Genomic DNA, 23,929 nt, shown 5'->3' with positions numbered 1-23,929 from the left:
CCCGTTCCCCAGTGGGGCATGGGTATGGGGAAATTTCATCCCCAGTCATGTAAACGGGGATGGGGATGGGCTGATAGGGAATAGATGGGGATGGGGATGTTGTAGGTATCCCCATAGGGGATTGTCCCCATTGCCATCCCTACTTGAGTGACATCTCATGAGCAACAATTCTTCCAATGACTTCCATTGGCTTGAGATCTTTGTAATTGGGCATCATTTGGATCAATGTGCACATGGTATCATATTTTCCATCCAAGGCTCTTAGGATCTTCTTGATGATGAATTTGTCGGTCATCTCTTCACTTCCTAAGCCGGCAATCTCATTTGTGATGAGAGCCAGCCTAGAGTACATTTCGGCGACACCTTCACCATCCTTCATTTTGAACTTGTCAAGATGACTTTGAAGCACATCCAATTTGGATTCCTTGACGGAGTCGGTACCTTCGTGCATATCAATCAAAGTATCCCAAATTTCCTTTGCATTCTCAAGACGGCTGATTTTGTTGAATTCTTCGGGGCACAATCCGTTGAAGAGAATATCACAAGCTTGAGCATTGTATTGTAGCATCTTCAACTCTTCCGTGGTAGCTTCACGGTTTGGTTCTCTCCCATCAAAGAATTCACCTTGCAAGCCAATACACACAATAGCCCAAACGGCGGGGTTATGTCCAAGAATATGCATTTTCATCTTATGCTTCCAACTTGCAAAATTTGTACCATCAAAGTAAGGACCTCTACGGTGGTAATTTCCCTCGCTAGACGCCATACTCTCCTAGGTTGTGAAACCAAGGCTATGACCACCAAAAGCTATGGAAATCAAAGCAAATGGAGACCAAAGCTCTGATACCACTTGTAGGATCGAAAGTATGTCTAGAGGGGGGTGATTAGACTACTTGACCAAATAAAAGTCTAGCCTTTTCCCAATTTTAGTTCTTGGCAGATTTTAGCAACTTAGCACAAGTCAAGCAATCAACCTACACATGCAATTCTAAGAGTATAGCAGCGGAATGTAAAACAATTGCATATGAAGGTAAAGGGAGGAGATTGAGAGAGCAAACGCAATGTTGACACGAAGATTTTTTATCCGTGGTTCTGATAGGTGGTGCTATCGTACATCCACGTTGATGGAGACTTCAACCCACGAAGGGTAATGGTTGCGCGAGTCCATGGAGGGCTCCACCCACAAAGGGTCCACGAAGAAGCAACCTTATCTATCCCACCATGGCCGTCGCCTACGAAGGACTTGCCTCACTAGGGTAGATCTTCACGAAGTAGGCGATCTCCTTGCCCTTACAAACTCCTTGGTTCAACTCCACAATCTTGACGGAGGCTCCCAAGTGACACCTAGCCAATCTAGGAGACACCACTCTCCAAGAATTAACAAATGGTGTGTTGATGATGAACTCCTTGCTCTTTTGCTTCAAATGATAGTCTCCCCAATACTCAACTCTCTCTCATGGGATTGGATTTGGTAGAAAGAAGATTTGAGTGGAAAGCAACTTGGGGAAGGCTAGAGATCAAGATTTATGTGGTTGGAATGGAATATCTTGACCTCAACACAAGTGTAGGTGGTTCTCTTTCAGAAAATATATGTTGGAAGTGTAGGCATGTTCTGATGGCTCTCTCCATGAATGAAGAGTGGGTGGAGGGGTATATATAGCCTCCACACAAAATCTAACCATTACACACAAATTACCAAACTCGGTGGGACCGATTCAGAGAACTCGGTCTGACCGATTTGGTTCATAATGTGACCGTTAGGTGTTTCGGTGGGACCGTCATGTCAACTCGGTGGGACCGATTTCATTAGGGTTAGGGCATAACCTAATCTCGGTGAGACCGATTACACAAACTCGGTGGGACCGATTTTGGTAATAGTCAAACAGAGAGTTGGTCAGGCAAACTCGGTGGGACCGATTCGCTCATCTCGGTTGGACCGAAACGTTACGAAAAGGAAACAGAGTGTTTGCATTGCAATCTCGGTGGGACCAATCACTCATCTCGGTTTGACCGAAACGTTACGAAGGGAAACAGAGAGATTACAATCCCATCTCGGTGAGACCGAGATCCCTATCGGTGAGACTGAAAAGACTAGGGTTTCTGGCAGTGGCTATGTCAACTGAACTCGGTGGCTCCGGATAGAAAGAATCGGTGGGGCCGAGTTGGATATTTGGTGTGGGACATATGTGGATATGAGAAAGTAGTGGAGGGTTTTGGAGCATATCACTAAGCATTTTGAGCAAGAACCTCATTAAGCAGCACCTCATCCCTTCTTAATAGTATTGGCTTTTCCTATAGACTCAATGTGATCTTGGATCACTAAAATAGAAAATGTAGAGTCTTGTGCTTTGAGCTTGAGCCAATCGTTTGTCCTTAGCATTTTGAAGGGTCCACTTTCTAATCCATGCCATGCCAATCATTGAGTTTTCCTGAAATATTCATCTTGAAATAGCATTAGCTCAATGAGCTATATGTTGTTAGGAATTACCAAAACCACCCAGGGATAGTTGCAGTTTCACAATCCAAATGACATAACTGTATACTCATACAGTCCGTACCTTGTGGTGAAAGCTGTTTTAGGTATATCCTTCTCCCGGATCTTCAGTTGGTGATATCCTGATCGCAGATCAATCTTCTAAAACACCTTAGCTCCTTGCAACTGGTCAAAAAAATCATTGATCATCGGCAGTGGATACTTATTATTGATTGTTACTTCATTCAAAGCACGATCATCAACAACCATCCTTAAGGATCCATCCTTCTTCTCAACCAAGAGCACTGGGGCTCCCCATGGTGATGAACTTCTTCGAATGTAACCTTTCTCCAATAAATCCTTAATCTGCTTCTTAATCTCCTCCAGATCGTTTGCGGGCATCCGGTATGGTCTTCGATATAGGGCCGGTGCCTGGCAACAGCTCTATCAAAAACTCGATATCTCGATCTGGTGGCATGCCTGGTAACTCCTCCAAAAATACATCCGGGTAATCCTTAACTACCGGCACTTCCTCCTGAACAACTCCCGTGAGAGAATTTACTTGGGTCCTCCTTGGCGAATGCCTGGATACATACTTGGTCCTTTTTCCCTCCGGGGTAGTGAGCAAAATTGACTTACTCGCGCTATTGATGTTTCCTCCATACATCGATAGCCAATCCATTCCTAGTATCACATCCAAACCTTGTGACTCCAAAATTATCAGATCCGAGGGGAAAAAATGGCTTCCAATGGTCAATGGCATCTGAAAACATCCTTGACTTGCCATATATTCTGCTCCTGGCAAGCTTACTAACATTGGTGTCCTAAGTACCTTAGTGGGCAACTTATACTTATCCACGAATCCCCTTGATATGTATGAATGCGATGCACCAGTATCGAAAAGAACAATTGCAGTAAAAGACTTAACCAAAAACTTACCAATAACTGCATCAGGCTGCTCCTCAACTTGCTCCATGTTCACGTGGTTCACTTGTCCCCTGTTGAAAGGGTTGGTCTTCTTCCCAGCGCTTCCATTGCCATTGCTATTCTTTGCTTCCGGGCACTCAGTGGCATAGTGTCCAGTCTTCCCGCACTTGAAACAAGTAATGTGACTTAGGTCCTTCTTGGCGGGTGTGGCTGGGTTAGAGCGGTTCTGATTGCTGCCTGCTCCATTCCCGTTTCCATTCTTGGAGCCATTGTGGTTGTGGGAACTCCCTCCATTGTGATTGTGACCTCCATGGTTATGGACAAGTCCTCCCGAGTTCGGGGTGAAACGAGGCTTCTGTTGAGCTCCAGAATTGAACTTTCCTTGTCCATACTTCCTCTTGCGGCTCTCAATCTGCTGCTGCTTCCTTTCAATCATAAGAGCCTTGTCTACCAACTCCTGGTAGTTGTTGAATGTTGCCACCATCAACTGCATGCTCATCTCATCATTTAGCCCTTCCATAAACTTCTCCTGCTTCGCGGCATCCGTGGCCACATCATCAGGGGCATAACGAGATAGCTTACTAAACTCATCTACGTACTGAGCCACAGTACGATTCCCCTGGCGTAAGTTGCGAAACTCACGCTTCTTCATGCTCATAGCTCCAGTTGAGACATGGGCTGTGCGGAATGCTTGCTGAAACTGATCCCAGGTAACATTGGCTATGGGAAAAGTGGCTGTGTAATTCTCCCACCATGACGCTGCTGGTCCATCCAACTGATGTGCGGCAAAACACACCTTCTCTGCATCCGTGCAACCTGCGGTGGTCAACTCCCTTCCAATCCTGCGTAACCAGTCATCCGCAACTATTGGTTCAGTGCTACTGGAAAACACTGGCGGCTGTAACCTCAGAAAACGGGCTAAGTTGTCAACTGGAGGAGGGTTGTTGTTGTTGTTGTTGCCTTGGTTCTGGAATAATATCTGCATCAAGGCATTCTGCTGCTGGATCAACTGGGTGATCTCCGGTGGGAAGACAAATCCGGTGTCATGTCTCGGAGGCATCTGAGGGATTTTAGAGGGAAGAGATTAGAATAGAAAAGAGGTCTAGTGAGAAAACACTACCCATATGCACATGAGACAAACACAATCATATCACTCAATCAAGCAAGCAAGGGCATACAAACGGTCTAGAACTATCGTTACAGTGCTCAGACTATACTATTTACATGGGGGAAATACTACTGATCATATGGTGGTCTACTAGAAGTTTTGATCGGTGGAAGACTCCATGATGTCCGCTCCAGCTTTGTCTTCAAAGTCATCATCACTATCATGGGGGTCGGAGTCGGTGTCGTCGATGATGATGTAGTTCTCCGGGCAGGTGGAATCGTCGTCCTCTCTTCCTGGCGCGGGATCTCCCATGAATACTCAGATCTTCTTTATCAGGTCATCGTTCTTCTCCAATAGTGTCGCGATTTCCTCCTCATATCCATCGCGTGTAGACTTGAGTTCCTCCTCTAACTCAGTGATCCTTGTCATTGCTTTCTTCAAATCTATCATGCCTGCGCACATCTGGTTCTCCTGGCGTCGAATGTGCTGGTTTAACTCCTGGATGAATGCTGCAATGGACCTGTCCTTCCTGGTGCTGACTATCTCCCATTGCTCATCTCGGCGCCCACAAATCTGGTAGGTAGTATCCTTGAGATCCTTCTAGTAAACTTTTCCAATGCGTCCCATGGTGATGTGGGATGCCATGCTCTTGCCTAGACTCCAGGTGGGTGCATTGGAAAACTCTATGGGCTCCGTGACTGGCGTGAATGTCCTTCCTAGAACTTGAACTTGAATCATCCAGCGTTCCTCTTCTGGTAAAGTGGCGTTGTAGGTTCCGGTGAAGCTTGGTATTCCAATGTTCAGGTATCTAGTGACTTCCTTCAAGTGTCGTCCAAATGGGGTGTCTTCATCCGGTTGTGCAAACTTGTTCCTCGAGTCCGCCATCCTAAAGAGTAGAAAATGGAGAGGAGTCAGAAATGAGTAGAGAAGAGTGACCTATGGCTTTTTCTTAGTGGTCGTGTCCTACATTCAGCGTGTGCTCTGATACCATCTTGTAGCGACCCGACCTCAAACGGTCAAGTCTTTGTGCTTCAGTGTCATCCCTGGATCGCTAATGCTGACATACACAGTACTCGAAGGATTTATAACAGAGTAGCAATAACACACTTCTTACATCGAATGTCTCCAAAAGAGAACTTATTACAATAAATATGACTTAAGGCCATCTAACACGATAACAGCGGAAGACTTGGAAGATAAAGTGAGTCCATCAACTCCAACGGCATAGCTGAGTGCATGATAACGACCTATCGCACCTTTACTCGTCGTCTGAAAAGTCTGCAACATAAGACGTTGCAGCCCGAAAATGGGCCAGCACATGGAATATGCTGGCAATATAACACAGTAGAGCAATGAACAGATAAATGCTGTCACTACATGCATATATGGCTGGTGGAGGCTCTATGATTATATGATTTTTGCGAAAAGCCAATTTTTCCCTACAACAAAGGAATAAGTTTTATTTAACTATCATGGTAGTTGAAACGTCATTGAGAAGGCTCCTCCAACTCAATCCCAATTAAAGGTAATTATCAACCCAACAAATTAAATTAGAGTGATGAGATACAATAGGATAATCCAAGTACTAGATACTCAAGATGTCCATAACCGGGGACACGGCTAACCATGATTAGTTTATACACTCTGCAGAGGTTTGCGCACTTTTCCCCACAAGACTCGATCTCCTCCGTTGGTTTTCTCGCACTACATGGTGTTTGAGAAATGGATGACCGAGACACAGTCTTTCAGAAGCATTAACTCTTTACTCTGGGTGGACAGCTACACCTACTTTCCCTCTACATCTTCTAGCCCACCACTGAAAGAGGTCACACAACATACTCAACTATGCCAGAGCCCATAATGGCTTGTGGCTGCACACGGAAGTTTCTAGCATGAATAATCTTTTGATCCCTTTGAGCCTGGGTGGCGGACCGTAGGATGATCACACGGGTACTCCGGGATATCCTAGGACAACACTGGATTCTCCAGGTGCCCAACAAGCAATCCACCCAGATGTGTACTAAGGTCGCCACCTTAAGTTGAACCATTAATTAACAATCTCACATCTATCATGGAATACACTCAAACCCAATCCACGTCTACGAGCATAGCATAGCAATATAAGCAATACGTAGAAGTAACTCCCAAGGGTTTGATATTAAAACAGGTAATAGGTTCTACCTCATCATCTACTTCCCAAACCCACATGTTAAGAGATCCTACTCATGCAATGTGTGAGGGTTGTAGCTAATGCATAAAAACTAGGTAATAAAGGGATATGATCAATGTGTTACTTGCCTTGCTGACGATCCGCAAAACCTAGTGACTCGTAGTAGCACGCTTCGCACTCCGGGAATTCTATCGCAAACAAACAATAACATACATAAGCAATCAAGCAAAGATGCACGGCTAAAACTCAAATAAGAAGATCAAACCAGAAAGTTCAACTTAAGAACTCCGGTTTGCAAAAAGAATCAAATCAAACGGAGCAACGAAACTCAAACGGCGAAAGAAACAAAATCAAATTACTAATCTGGACTAAAGTCAAATTTTACAGTATCAAAATCTTGTTCAAGTTGGTTAAACAGAAAGTGGGCTTCGAGACGAAGATCTAGGCGCTTGAATCGCCTGATTCCGATAAACGAGCGAAAAGATAAACTAAAACGAAAATCGGATCAGAAATCGCGATCGGAAATAAACGCGAAAAACCCGAGAAAAAGAAAAACTGACGAACAGGCTAACGAACGAACGTTCGCTGTCGGTGACTAACGGGTGAACGGTGTTCGTTTAAACGAACAAACGGACGAACGTCCGTAAAATAACTAAACCAATGGAAAAATCGATCTAACGAAATAAACCGGAAAAATAAAAAAACCGGGGTTTAACCGAAGAAAAACCGACCGGTCAAACGGTGGTCAACGGCGACGAGATCCGGCAGGCGGCGGTTCCGTCGGCAGCGCACGGCAGGAGCAGCGCTAGGGTTTCGGCGGCGCGGGTGGCGCTAGCGGCGGCGGCTAGGGTTTCGGCGGCGCGGGTGGGCTGGGCGGCGGTGGTGGGCTGTGGGGCAGGGGGGCCCGGCCTATAAAGCCCCCGGGCGTAGTCCCGGTCGGGTACGGCCCGGAGACGGTTTCTTTTTTTTTTAATATTTCGACATGCAGAAAAAGAAAGAAAAGAAATACTAAGCCGACTCCAAAAATCCCGAAATAAATTTTCCCCGTCCTCTAAAAATATGCCACACAAGGTGAACATTTATTTGGGCCTATAATGCAATTTTGAAAAACGCATATTTTTCCAAATTCAAATAAAATAGCAATAAAATCCAAATAACATCAAATATTTGATTTTAATATTTTTCCTCCAATATTTAATTTATTTTGGAGAAGTCATATTATCTCCTCTCATATATTTTAATATGAAATATTTTTGGAGAGAAAATAAATTAAAACCAAAATGATCCTTGTTTCAATATTTGATAAAATTCAAATATGAGAAACGTGAAATCCCCAACTCTCTCCGAGGGTCCTCGAGTTGCATAGAATTTCGAGGATTGCGAAACAAAATGCAATAAAATATGATATGCATGAATGACCTATGTATAACATTCCAAATTGAAATTTTGGGATGTTACATGCAAGAAATAGGAATGAATTTCAAACATCAGGGCGCCGTTGATTGCCGGCAAAACATTGAGATGCCTGGTTTTAAATTCTAGTAAATCCAAAACTTGTCCAAAATTCATGAAACTTGGCATGCTATCATGGAGCGGCATCAACATGCCGTGGTACAAATTTTGTCCCATTTGGGGCAGGTTTGGGTATATGCTTCTCACAAACCGGAGCTTCTCACAACAAGCATGATGGTTTTCGGTAGGGAACGTCCCACCTTTGGGGACGAAACGATATCCATTGCCTCTTATTGCTTTCAAATTTTTTTCTTGTGTCAACATAGAACAATAGGAGTGTTGTGTGAATTTTTGTGATTTTTTGGGGTTCGTTTGGATATTTTTATGCATTAACTGAGTTTTCGATGCATTTTATGTGCATAATTCAAATTTGAACTACATGCAAATTCTCGAGTGCATATAAATTGGTTGAAAAATCAAATCGGTGTCCTTGGGTGCATGCTTAGGTCCCATGCAAGAAATGGGAATGAATTTCAAACACCGGGGCATCGTTGATTGCCGGCAAAACATTGAGATCCCTCGTTTTTAAATTCTAGTACATCCAAAACTCGTCTAAAATTCATGAACTTGGCATGCTATCATGGAGCGGCATCAACATGCTGTGGTACAAATTTTGTCCCATTTGGGGCAGGTTTGGGTATATGCTTCTCACAAACCGGAGCTTCTCAAAACAAGCATGATGGTTTTCGGTAATGAAACATACCACCTTTGGGGACGAAACATTATCCATTGCCTCTTATTGCTTTCAATTTTTTTTCTCATGGAAACATAGAACAACAGGAGTGTTGTGTGAATTTTTGTGATTTTTCAGGGTTCGTTTGGACATTTTCATGCATTAACCGAGTTTTCGATGCATTTTATGTGCATAATTAAAATTTGAACTACATGCACATGCTCTAGTGCATATAAATTGGTTGAAAAATCAAATATGTATCCTTGGGTGCATGCTTAGGGAACGTCCCACCTTTGATGGTTTTCGGTAGGGGACGAAATGATATCCATTGCCTCTTATTGCTTTCAATTTTTTTCTCGTGTCAACATAGAACAACAGGAGTGTTGTGTGAATTTTTGTGATTTTTCGGGGTTCGTTTGGACATGTTTATGCATTAACTGAGTTTTCGATGCATTTTATGTGCATAATTCAAAATTGAACTACATGCACATGCTCCAGTGCATATAAATTGGTTAAAAAATAAAATCTGTGTCCTTGGGTGCATGCTTAGGTCCCATGCAAGAAACGGGAATGAATTTCAAACACCGGTGCACCGTTGATTGCCGGCAAAACATTGAGATGCCTGGTTTTTAAATTCTGGTAAATCCAAAACTCGTCTGAAATTCATGAAACTTGGCATGCTATCATGGAGCGGCACCAACATGCCGTGGTACAACCTTTGTCCTATTTGGGGCAGGTTTGGGTATATGCTTCTCACAAACCGGAGCTTCTCACAACAAGCATGATGGTTTTCGGTAGGGAACGTCCCACCTTTGGGGACGAAATGATATCTATTGCCTATTATTGCTTTCAATTTTTTTCTCGTGTCAACATAGAACGACAGGAGTGTTGTGTGAATCTCGGAGATTTTTTGGGGTTCGTTTGGACATTTTTATGCATTAACTAAGTTTTCGATGCATTTTATGTGCATAATTCAAATTTGAACTACATGCACATGCTCGAGTGCATATAAATTGGTTCAAAAATCAAATATGTGTCCCTGGCTGCATGCTTAGGTCCTATTCAAGAAATGGGAATGAATTTCAAACACTGGGGCACCATTGATATCTGGTAAAACATTGAGATACCTGGTTTTTAAATTCTAGTAAATCCAAAACTTGTCCGAAATTAATGAAACTTGGCATGCTATCATGGAGTGGCATCAACATGCCGTGGTACAAATTTTGTCCCATTTGGGTCAGGTTTGGGTATATGCTTCTCACAAACCGGAGCTTCTCACAACAAGCATGATGGTTTTCGGTAGGGAAACGTCCCACCTTTGGGGACGAAACGATATCCATTGCCTCTTATTGCTTTCAATTTTTATCTCGTGTCAACATAGAACAACAGGAGTGTTGTGTGAAGTTTTGTGATTTTTCGGGATTCGTTTTGACATTTTTATGCATTAACTGAGTTATCGATGCATTTTATGTGCATAATTCAAATTTGAACTACATGCACATGCTCCAGTGCATATAACTTGGTTGAAAAGTCAAATATGTGTCCTTGGGTGCATGCTTAGGTCCCATGCAAGAAATGGGAATGAATTTCAAACACCGGGGCACCGTTGATTGCCGGCAAAACATTGAGATGCCTGGTTTTTTAATTCTAGTAAATCCAAAACTCGTCTGAAATTCATGAAACTTTGCATGCTATCATGGAGCGGCATCGACATGCCGTGGTACAAATTTTTTCCCATTTGGGGCAGGTTTGGGTATATGCTTCTCACAAGCCGGTGCTTCTCACAACAAGCATGATGGTTTTCGGTAGGGAAACGTCCCACCTTTGAGGATGAAACGATATCCATTGCCTCTTATTGCTTTCAAATTTTTTTCTTGTGTCAACATAGAACAACAGGAGTGTTGTGTGAATTTTTGAGATTTTTCGTGGTTCGATTGGACATTTTTATGCATTAACCGAGTTTTCAATGCATTTTATGTGCATAATTCAAATTTGAACTACATGCACATGCTCAAGTGCATATTAATTGGTTGAAAAATCAAATCTGTGTCCTTGGGTGCATGCTTAGGTCCCATGCAATAAATGGGAATGAATTTCATACACCGGTGCACCATTGATTGCCGGCAAAACATTGAGATGCCTCGTTTTTAAATTCTAGTAAATCCAAAACTCGTTCGAAATTCATGAAACTTGGCATGCTATCATGGAGCGGCATCAACATGCCGTGGTACAAGTTTTGTCCCATTTGGGGCAGGTTTGGGTATATGCTTCTCACAAACCGGAGCTTGTCACAACAAGCATGATGGTTTTCGGTAGGGAAACGTCCCACCTTTGGGGACGAAACGATATCCATTGCCTCTTATTGTTTAAAAAAAATTCTCATGTCATCATAGAACAACAGGAGTGTTGTGTGAATTTTTGTGATTTTTTGGGGTTCGTTTGGACATTTTTATGCATTAACTGAGTTTTCGATGCATTTTATGCACATAATTCAAATTTGAACAACATGCACATTCTCCAGTGCATATAAATTGGTCTAAAAATCAAATATGTGTCCTTGGGTGCATGCTTAGGTCCCATACAAGAAATGGTAATGAATTACAAACACCGGGGCACCATTGATTGCCGGCAAAACATTGAGATTCATGAAACTTGGCATGCTATCATGGAGCGGCATCAACATGCCGTGGTAGAAACTTTGTCCCATTTGGGGTAGGTTTGGGTATATGCTTCTCACAAACCGGAGCCTCTCACAACAAGCATGATGGTTTTCGGTAGGGAAACATCCCACCTTCGGGGACGAAACGATATCGATTGCCTCTTATTGCTTTATTTTTTTCTTGTGTCAACATAGAAAAACAGGAGTGTTGTTTGAATTTTTGTGATTTTTCGAGGTTCGTTTGGACATTTTTATGCATTAACTGAGTTTTTGATTTATTTTATGTGCATAATTCAAATTTGAACTACATGCACAAGCTCCAGTGCATATAAGTTGGTTGAAAAATCAAATCTGTGTCCTTGGGTGCGTGCTTAGGTCCCATGCAAGAAATGGGAATGAATTTCAAACACCGAGGCACCGTTGATTGCCGGCAAAACATTGAGATGCCTCATTTTTAAATTCTAGTAAATCCAAAACTCGTGTGAAATTCATGAAACTTGGTATGCTAACATGGAGCGGCATCAACATGCCGTGGTACAAATTTTGTCCCATTTGGGGCAGGTTTGGGTATATGCTTCTCACGAACCGGAGCTTCTCACAACATGCATGATGGTTTTTGGTAGGGAACGTCCCACCTTTGGGGATGAAACGATATCCATTGCCTCTTATTGCTTTCAAATTTTTTACTCTCGTGTCAACATAGAACAACACGAGTGTTGTGTGAATTTTTGTGATTTTTCGGGGTTCGTCTGGACATTTTTATGCATTAACTGAGTTTGCAATGCATTTTGTGTGCATAATTAAAATTTGAACTACATGCACATGCTCCAGTGCATATAAATTGGTTGAAAAATTAAATATGTGTCCTTGGGTGCATGCTTAGGGCCATGCAAGAAATGGGAATGAATTTCAAACACCGGGGCACCGTTGATTGCCGGCAAAACATTGAGATGCCTGGTTTTAAATTCTAGTAAATCCAAAACTCGTCTGAAATTCATGAAACTTTGCATGCTATCATGGAGCGGCATCGACATGCCGTGGTACAAATTTTTTCCCATTTGGGGCAGGTTTGGGTATATGCTTCTCACAAGCCGGTGCTTCTCACAACAAGCATGATGGTTTTCGGTAGGGAAACGTCCCACCTTTGAGGATGAAACGATATCCATTGCCTCTTATTGCTTTCAAATTTTTTTCTTGTGTCAACATAGAACAACAGGAGTGTTGTGTGAATTTTTGAGATTTTTCGTGGTTCGATTGGACATTTTTATGCATTAACCGAGTTTTCAATGCATTTTATGTGCATAATTCAAATTTGAACTACATGCACATGCTCAAGTGCATATTAATTGGTTGAAAAATCAAATCTGTGTCCTTGGGTGCATGCTTAGGTCCCATGCAATAAATGGGAATGAATTTCATACACCGGTGCACCATTGATTGCCGGCAAAACATTGAGATGCCTCGTTTTTAAATTCTAGTAAATCCAAAACTCGTTCGAAATTCATGAAACTTGGCATGCTATCATGGAGCGGCATCAACATGCCGTGGTACAAATTTTGTCCCATTTGGGGCAGGTTTGGGTATATGCTTCTCACAAACCGGAGCTTGTCACAACAAGCATGATGGTTTTCGGTAGGGAAACGTCCCACCTTTGGGGACGAAACGATATCCATTGCCTCTTATTGTTTAAAAAAAATTCTCATGTCATCATAGAACAACAGGAGTGTTGTGTGAATTTTTGTGATTTTTTGGGGTTCGTTTGGACATTTTTATGCATTAACTGAGTTTTCGATGCATTTTATGCACATAATTCAAATTTGAACAACATGCACATTCTCCAGTGCATATAAATTGGTCTAAAAATCAAATATGTGTCCTTGGGTGCATGCTTAGGTCCCATACAAGAAATGGTAATGAATTACAAACACCGGGGCACCATTGATTGCCGGCAAAACATTGAGATTCATGAAACTTGGCATGCTATCATGGAGCGGCATCAACATGCCGTGGTAGAAACTTTGTCCCATTTGGGGTAGGTTTGGGTATATGCTTCTCACAAACCGGAGCCTCTCACAACAAGCATGATGGTTTTCGGTAGGGAAACATCCCACCTTCGGGGACGAAACGATATCGATTGCCTCTTATTGCTTTATTTTTTTTCTTGTGTCAACATAGAAAAACAGGAGTGTTGTTTGAATTTTTGTGATTTTTCGAGGTTCGTTTGGACATTTTTATGCATTAACTGAGTTTTTGATTTATTTTATGTGCATAATTCAAATTTGAACTACATGCACAAGCTCCAGTGCATATAAGTTGGTTGAAAAATCAAATCTGTGTCCTTGGGTGCGTGCTTAGGTCCCATGCAAGAAATGGGAATGAATTTCAAACACCGAGGCACCGTTGATTGCCGGCAAAACATTGAGATGCCTCATTTTTAAATTCTAGTAAATCCAAAACTCGTGTGAAATTCATGAAACTTGGTATGCTAACATGGAGCGGCATCAACATGCCGTGGTACAAATTTTGTCCCATTTGGGGCAGGTTTGGGTATATGCTTCTCACGAACCGGAGCTTCTCACAACATGCATGATGGTTTTTGGTAGGGAACGTCCCACCTTTGGGGATGAAACGATATCCATTGCCTCTTATTGCTTTCAAATTTTTTACTCTCGTGTCAACATAGAACAACACGAGTGTTGTGTGAATTTTTGTGATTTTTCGGGGTTCGTCTGGACATTTTTATGCATTAACTGAGTTTGCAATGCATTTTGTGTGCATAATTAAAATTTGAACTACATGCACATGCTCCAGTGCATATAAATTGGTTGAAAAATTAAATATGTGTCCTTGGGTGCATGCTTAGGGCCATGCAAGAAATGGGAATGAATTTCAAACACCGGGGCACCGTTGATTGCCGGCAAAACATTGAGATGCCTGGTTTTAAATTCTAGTAAATCCAAAACTCGTCTGAAATTCATGAAACTTGGCACGCTATCATGGAGCGGCAACAACATGTCGTGGTACAATTTTTTCCCATTTGGAGCAGGTTTGGGTATATGCTTCTCACAAACCGGAGCTTGTCACAACAAGCATGATGGTTTTCGGTAGGGAAACGTCCCATCTTAGGGGACGAAATGATATCCATTGCCTCTTATTGATTTCAATTTTTTTCTCGTGTTAACATAGAACAACAGGAGTGTTGTGTGAATCTTTTTGATTTTTCGGGGTTCGTTTGGACATTTTTATGCATTAACTGAGTTTTCAATAAATTTTATGTGCATAATTCAAATTTGAACTACATGCACATGCTCCAGTGCATATAAATTGGTTGAAAAATGAAATCTGTGTCCTTGGGTGCATGCTTAGGTCCCATGCAAGAAATGGGAATGAATTTCAAACACCGGGGCACTGTTGATTGCCGGCAAAACATTGAGATGCCTGGTTTTTAAATTCTAATAAATCCAAAACTCGTCTGAAATTCATGAAACTCGTCTGAAATCATGGAGCGGCATCAACATGCCGTGGTACAAATTTTGTCCCATTTGGGGCAGGTTTGGGTATATGCTTCTCACAAACCGGAGCTTCTCACTACAAGCATGATTGTTTTCGGTAGGGAAACATCCCATCTTTGGGGACGAAACGATATCCATTGCCTCTTATTGCTTTCAATTTTTTCTCATGTTAACATAGAACAAATGGAGTGTTGTGTGAATCTTTGTGATTTTTTGGGGTTCGTTTGGACATTTTTATGCATTAATTGAGTTTTCAATGCATTTTATGTGCATAATTCAAATTTGAACTACATGCACATGCTCCAGTGCATATAAATTGGTTGAAAAATCAAATATGTATCCTTGGGTGCATGCTTAGGTCCCATGCAAGAAATGGGAATGAATTTCAAACACCGGGGCACCGTTGATTGCCGGCAAAACATTGAGATGCCTGCTTTTTAAATTCTAGTACATCCAAAACATGTCTGCAATTCAAGAAAATTGGTATGCTATCATGGAGCGGCATCAACATGCCATGGTACAAATTTTGTCCCATTTGGGGCAGGTTTGGGTATATGCTTCTCACAAACCGGAGCTTCTCAGAACAAGCATGATGGTTTTCCGTAGGGAACGTCCCACCTTTGGGGACGAAACGATATCCATTGCCTCTTATTGCTTTCAAATTTTTTTCTCGTGTCAACATAGAACAACAGGAGTGTTGTGTGAAATTTTCTGATTTTTCGGGGTTCGTTTCGATATTTTTATGCATTAACTGAGTTTGCAATGCATTTTATGTGCATAATTGAAATTTGAATGACATGCACATGCTCCAGTGCATATAAATTGGTTGAAAAATCAAATATGTGTCCTTGGGTGCATGCTTAGGAAACGTCCCACCTTTGATGGTTTTCGGTAGGGGACGAAACGATATCCATTGCCTCTTATTGCTTTCAATTTTTTTTCTCATGTCAACATAGAACAACAGGAGTGTTGTGTGAATTTTCGGGGTTCGTTTGGACATTTTTGTGCATTAACTTAGTTTTCGATGCATTTTATGTGCATAATTCAAATTTGAACAACATGCACATGCTCCAGTGCATATAAATTGGTTGAAAAATCAAATCTGTGTCCTTGGGTGCATGCTTAGGACCCATGCAAGAAATGGGAATGAATTTCAAACACCGGGGCACCGTTGATTGCAGGCAAAACATTGAGATGCCTGGTTTTTAAATTCTAGTAAATCCAATACTCGTCTGAAATTCATGAAACTTGGCATGCTATTATGGAGCGGCATCAACATGCCGTGGTACAAATTTTGTCCCATTTGGGGCAGGTTTGGGTATATGCTTCTCACAAACCGGAGCTTCTCACAACAAGCATGATGGTTTTCGGTAGGGAAACGTCCCACCTTTGGGGACGAAACAATATACATTGCCGCTTAATGCTTTCAAAAAAATTTCTCGTGTCAACATAGAACAACAGGAGTGTTGTGTGAAGTTTTGTGATTTTTCGGGGTTCGTTTTGACATTTTTATGCATTAACTGAGTTATCGATGCATTTTATGTGCATAATTCAAATTTGAACTACATGCACATGCTCCAGTGCATATAACTTGGTTGAAAAGTCAAATATGTGTCCTTGGGTGCATGCTTAGGTCCCATGCAAGAAATGGGAATGAATTTCAAACACCGGGGCACTGTTGATTGCCGGCAAAACATTGAGATGCCTGGTTTTTTAATTCTAGTAAATCCAAAACTCGTCTGAAATTCATGAAACTTTGCATGCTATCATGGAGCGGCATCGACATGCCGTGGTACAAATTTTTTCCCATTTGGGGCAGGTTTGGGTATATGCTTCTCACAAGCCGGTGCTTCTCACAACAAGCATGATGGTTTTCGGTAGGGAAACGTCCCACCTTTGAGGATGAAACGATATCCATTGCCTCTTATTGCTTTCAAATTTTTTTCTTGTGTCAACATAGAACAACAGGAGTATTGTGTGAATTTTTGAGATTTTTCGTGGTTCGATTGGACATTTTTATGCATTAACCGAGTTTTCAATGCATTTTATGTGCATAATTCAAATTTGAACTACATGCACATGCTCCAGTGCATATTAATTGGTTGAAAAATCAAATCTGTGTCCTTGGGTGCATGCTTAGGTCCCATGCAATAAATGGGAATGAATTTCATACACCGGTGCACCATTGATTGCCGGCAAAACATTGAGATGCCTCGTTTTTAAATTCTAGTAAATCCAAAACTCGTTCGAAATTCATGAAACTTTGCATGCTATCATGGTGCGGCATCAACATGCCGTGGTACAAATTTTGTCCCATTTGGGGCAGGTTTGGGTATATGCTTCTCACAAACCGGAGCTTGTCACAACAAGCATGATGGTTTTCGGTAGGGAAACGTCCCACCTTTGGGGACGAAACGATATCCATTGCCTCTTATTGTTTAAAAAAATTTCTGATGTCATCATAGAACAACAGGAGTGTTGTGTGAATTTTTGTGATTTTTTGGGGTTCGTTTGGACATTTTTATGCATTAACTGAGTTTTCGATGCATTTTATGCACATAATTCAAATTTGAACAACATGCACATTCTCCAGTGCATATAAATTGGTTGAAAAATCAAATATGTGTCCTTGGGTGCATGCTTAGGTCCCATACAAGAAATGGGAATGAATTACAAACACCGGGGCACCGTTGATTGCCGGCAAAACATTGAGATACCTAGTTTTTAAGTTCTAGTAAATCCAAAACTCGTCTGAAATTCATGAAACTTGGCATGCTATCATGGAGCGGCATCAACATGCCGTGGTAGAAACTTTGTCCCATTTGGGGTAGGTTTGGGTATATGCTTCTCACAAACCGGAGCCTCTCACAACAAGCATGATGGTTTTCGATAGGGAAACATCCCACCTTCGGGGACGAAACGATATCGATTGCCTCTTATTGCTTTATTTTTTTTCTTGTGTCAACATAGAAAAACAGGAGTGTTGTTTGAATTTTTGTGATTTTTCGAGGTTCGTTTGGACATTTTTATGCATTAACTGAGTTTTTGATTTATTTTATGTGCATAATTCAAATTTGAACTACATGCACATGCTCCAGTGCATATAAGTTGGTTGAAAAATCAAATCTGTGTCCTTGGGTGCGTGCTTAGGTCCCATGCAAGAAATGGGAATGAATTTCAAACACCGAGGCACCGTTGATTGCCGGCAAAACATTGAGATGCCTCATTTTTAAATTCTAGTAAATCCAAAACTCGTGTGAAATTCATGAAACTTGGTATGCTATCATGGAGCGGCATCAACATGCCGTGGTACAAATTTTGTCCCATTTGGGGCAGGTTTTGGTATATGCTTCTCACGAACCGGAGCTTCTCACAACATGCATGATGGTTTTTGGTAGGGAACGTCCCACCTTTGGGGATGAAACGATATCCATTGCCTCTTATTGCTTTCAAATTTTTTACTCTCGTGTCAACATAGAACAACACGAGTGTTGTGTGAATTTTTGTGATTTTTCGGGGTTCGTTTGGACATTTTTATGCATTAACTGAGTTTGCAATGCATTTTGTGTGCATAATTAAAATTTGAACTACATGCACATGCTCTAGTGCATATAAATTAGTTGAAAAAATAAATATGTGTCCTTGGGTGCATGCTTAGGGCCATGCAAGAAATGGGAATGAATTTCAAACACCGGGGCACCGTTGATTGCCGGCAAAACATTGAGATGCTTGGTTTTAAATTCTAGTAAATCCAAAACTCGTCTGAAATTCATGAAACTTGGCACGCTATCGTGGAGCGGCATCAACATGTCGTGGTACAATTTTTCCCATTTGGAGCAGGTTTGGGTATATGCTTCTCACAAACCGGAGCTTGTCACAACAAGCATGATGGTTTTCGGTAGGGAAACGTCCCATCTTAGGGGACGAAACGATATCCATTGCCTCTTATTGATTTCAATTTTTTTTCTCGTGTTAACATAGAACAACAGGAGTGTTGTGTGAATCTTTTTGATTTTTCGGGGTTCGTTTGGACATTTTTATGCATTAACTGAGTTTTCAATAAATTTTATGTGCATAATTCAAATTTGAACTACATGCACATGCTCCAGTGCATATAAATTGGTTGAAAAATGAAATCTGTGTCCTTGGGTGCATGCTTAGGTCCCATGCAAGAAATGGGAATGAATTTCAAACACCGGGGCACTGTTGATTGCCGGCAAAACATTGAGATGCCTGGTTTTTAAATTCTAATAAATCCAAAACTCGTCTGAAATTCATGAAACTTGGCATGCTATCATGGAGCGGCATCAACATGTCGTGGTACAAATTTTGTCCCATTTGGGGCAGGTTTGGGTATATGCTTCTCACAAACCGGAGCTTCTCACTACAAGCATGATTGTTTTCGGTAGGGAAACATCCCATCTTTGGGGACGAAACGATATCCATTGCCTCTTATTGCTTTCAATTTTTTCTCATGTTAACATAGAACAAATGGAGTGTTGTGTGAATCTTTGTGATTTTTTGGGGTTCGTTTGGACATTTTTATGCATTAATTGAGTTTTCAATGCATTTTATGTGCATAATTCAAATTTGAACTACATGCACATGCTCCAGTGCATATAAATTGGTAGAAAAATCAAATATGTATCCTTGGGTGCATGCTTAGGTCCCATGCAAGAAATGGGAATGAATTTCAAACACCGGGGCACCGTTGATTGCCGGCAAAACATTGAGATGCCTGCTTTTTAAATTCTAGTACATCCAAAACATGTCTGCAATTCAAGAAAATTGGTATGCTATCATGGAGCGGCATCAACATGCCATGGTACAAATTTTGTCCCATTTGGGGCAGGTTTGGGTATATGCTTCTCACAAACCGGAGCTTCTCAGAACAAGCATGATGGTTTTCCGTAGGGAACGTCCCACCATTGGGGACGAAACGATATCCATTGCCTCTTATTGCTTTCAAATTTTTTTCTCGTGTCAACATAGAACAACAGGAGTGTTGTGTGAAATTTTCTGATTTTTCGGGGTTCGTTTGGATATTTTTATGCATTAACTGATTTTGCAATGCATTTTATGTGCATAATTGAAATTTGAATGACATGCACATGCTCCAGTGCATATAACTTGGTTGAAAAATCAAATATGTGTCCTTGGGTGCATGCTTAGGAAACGTCCCACCTTTGATGGTTTTCGGTAGGGGACGAAACGATATCCATTGCCTCTTATTGCTTTCAATTTTTTTTCTCATGTCAACATAGAACAACAGGAGTGTTGTGTGAATTTTCGGGGTTCGTTTGGACATTTTTATGCATTAACTTAGTTTTCGATGCATTTTATGTGCATAATTCAAATTTGAACAACATGCACATGCTCCAGTGCATATAAATTGGTTGAAAAATCAAATCTGTGTCCTTGGGTGCATGCTTAGGGCCCATGCAAGAAATGGGAATGAATTTCAGACACCGGGGCACCGTTGATTGCACGCAAAACATTGAGATGCCTGGTTTTTAAATTCTAGTAAATCCAATACTCGTCTGAAATTCATGAAACTTGGCATGCTATTATGGAGCGGCATCAACATGCCATGGTACAAATTTTGTCCCATTTGGGGCAGGTTTGGGTATATGCTTCTCACAAACCGGAGCTTCTCACAACAAGCATGATGGTTTTCGGTAGGGAAACGTCCCACCTTTGGGGACGAAACAATATACATTGCCGCTTAATGCTTTCAAAAAAATTTCTCGTGTCAACATAGAACAACAGGAGTGTTGTGTGAATCTTTGAGATTTTTCGGGGTTCGTTTGGACATTTTTAGGCATTAACTTAGTTTTCAATGCATTTTATATACATAATTAAAATTTGAACTACATGCACATGCTCCAGTGCATATAAATTGGTTCAAAAATCAAATATGTGTCCTTGGGTGCATGCTTACGTCCCACGCAAGAAACGGGAATGAATTTGAAACACCGGGGCACCGTTGATTGTCGGCAAAACATTGAGATGCCTGGTTTTTAAATTCTAGTAAATCCAAAACTCGTTTGAAATTCATGAAATTTGACATGCTATCATGGAGCAGCATCAACATGCCGTGGTACAAATTTTGTCCCATTTGGGGCAGGTTTGGGTATATGCTTCTCACAAACCGGAGCTTCTCACAACAAGCATGATGGTTTTCGGTAGGGAAATGTCCCACCTTTGGGGACGAAACGATATCCATTGCCTCTTATTGCTTTCAAATTTTTTTCTCGTGTCAACATATAATAACAGGAGTGTTGTGTGAATTTTTGAGATTTTTGGCGTTCGTTCGGACATTTTATGCATTAACTGAGTTTTCAATGCATTTTTGTGCATAATTCAAATTTGAACTACATGCACATGCTCCAGTGCATATAAATTGGTTAAAAAAATCAAATCTGTGTCCTTGGGTGCATACTTAGGTCCCATGCAAGAAATGGGAATGAATTTCAAACACCGAGGCACCGTTGATTGCCGGCAAAACATTGACATGCCTGGTTTTTAAATTCTTGTAAATCCAAAACTCGCCTAAAATTCATGAAACTTGGCATGCTATCATGGAGCGGCATCAACATGCCGTGGTACAAATTTTGTCCCATTTGGAGCAGGTTTGGGTATATGCTTCTCATAAATCGGAGCTTCTCACAAAAAGCATGATGGTTTTCGGTAGGGAACGTCCCACCTTTGGGGACGAAACGATATCTATTGCCTCATATTACTTTCAAATTTTTATTCTCGTGTCAGCATAGAACAATAGGTGTGTTGTTTGAATCTTTGTGATTTTTCGGGGTTCGTTTGGACATTTTTATGCGTTAACTAAGTTTTCAATGCATTTTTTGTGCATAAAATTTGAACTACATGCACATGCTCCAGTGCATATAAATTGGTTGAAAAATCAAATCTGTGTCCTTGGGTGCATGCTTAGGTCAGATGCAAGAAATGGGAATGAATTTCAAACACTGGGGCACCGTTGATTGCAGGCAAAACATTGAGAGGCCTGGTTTTTAAATTCTAGTAAATCCAAAACTCGTCTGAAATTCATGAAACTTGGCTTGCTATCATGGAGCGGCATCAACATGTCATGGTACAAATTTTGTCCCATTTGGGGCAGGTTTGGGTATATGCTTCTCACAAACCGGAACTTCTCACAACAAGCATGATGGTTTTCGGTAGGGAACGTCCCACCTTTGGGGGCGAAACGATATCCATTGCCTCTTATTGCTTTCAATTTTTTTCTCATGCCAACATAGAACAACAAGAGTGTTGTGTGAATTTTTGTGGTTTTTCGGGGTTCGTTTGGACATTTTTATGCATTAACTTAGTTTTCGATCCATTTTATGCGCATAATTCAAATTTGAACTACATGCACATGCTCCAGTGCATATAAATTGGTTGAAAAATCAAATTTGTGTCCTTGGGTGCATGCTTAGGTCCCATGCAAGAAATGGGAATGAATTTCAGACACCGGGGCACCATTGATTGCTGGCAAAACATTGAGATAGCTGGTTTTTAAATTCTAGTAAATCCAATACTCGTCTGAAATTCATGAAACTTGGCATGCTATCATGGAGCGGCATCGACATGCCGTGGTACAAATTTTGTCCCATTTGGGGCAGGTTTGGGTATATGCTTCTCACAAACCGGAGCTTCTCACAACAAGCATGATGGTTTTCGGTAGGGAAACGTCCCACCTTTGGGGACGAAACGATATACATTGCCGCTTATTGCTTTCAAAAAAAATTCTCGTGTCAACATAGAACAACAGGAGTGTTGTGTGAATCTTTGAGATTTTTGGGGGTTCATTTGGACATTTTTAGGCATTAACTGAGTTTTCAATGCATTTTATATGCATAATTAAAATTTGAACTACATGCACATGCTCGAGTGCATATAAATTGGTTGAAAAATCAAATCTGTGTCCTTCGGTGCATGCTTAGGTCAGATGCAAGAAATGGGAATGAATTTCGAACAGTGGGGCACCGTTGATTGCAGGCAAAACATTGAGATGCCTGGTTTTTAAATTCTAGTAAATCCAAAACTCGTCTGAAATTCATAAAACTTGGCATGCTATCATGGAGCGGCATCAACATGTCATGGTACAAATTTTGTCCCAGTTGGGGCAGGTTTGGGTATATGCTTCTCACAAACCGGAGCTTCTCACAACAAGCATGATGGTTTTCGGTAGGGAACGTCCCACCTTTGGGGGGCGAAACGATATCCATTGCCTCTTATTGCTTTCAATTTTTTTCTCATGTCAACATAGAACAACAGGAGTTTTGTGTGAATTTTTGTGGTTTTTCTGGGTTCATTTGGACATTTTTATGCATTAACTTAGTTTTCGATGCATTTTATGCGCATAATTCAAATTTGAACTACATGCACATGCTCCAGTGCATATAAATTGGTTGAAAAATCAAATCTGTGTCCTTGGGTGCATGCTTAGGTCCCATGCAAGAAATGGGAATGAATTTCAAACACCGGGGCACCATTGATTGCTGGCAAAACATTGAGATACCTGGTTTTTAAATTCTAGTAAATCCAATACTCGTCTGAAATTCATGAAACTTGGCATGCTATCATGGAGCGGCATCAACATGCCGTGGTACAAATTTTGTCCCATTTGGGGCAGGTTTGGGTATATGCTTCTCACAAACCGGAGCTTCTCACAACAAGCATGATGGTTTTCGGTAGGGAAACGTCCCACCTTTGGGGACTAAACGATATACATTGCCGCTTATTGCTTTCAAAAAAATTTCTCGTGTCAACATAGAACAACAGGAGTGTTGTGTGAATCTTTGAGATTTTTCGGGGTTCGTTTGGACATTTTTAGGCATTAACTGAGTTTTCAATGCATTTTATATGCATAATTAA

Source organism: Triticum aestivum, chromosome 3D (genome assembly GCF_018294505.1).
Source record: "Triticum aestivum cultivar Chinese Spring chromosome 3D, IWGSC CS RefSeq v2.1, whole genome shotgun sequence".
Lineage (NCBI taxonomy): Eukaryota > Viridiplantae > Streptophyta > Magnoliopsida > Poales > Poaceae > Triticum > Triticum aestivum.
This window is presented reverse-complemented; position numbering follows the sequence as displayed.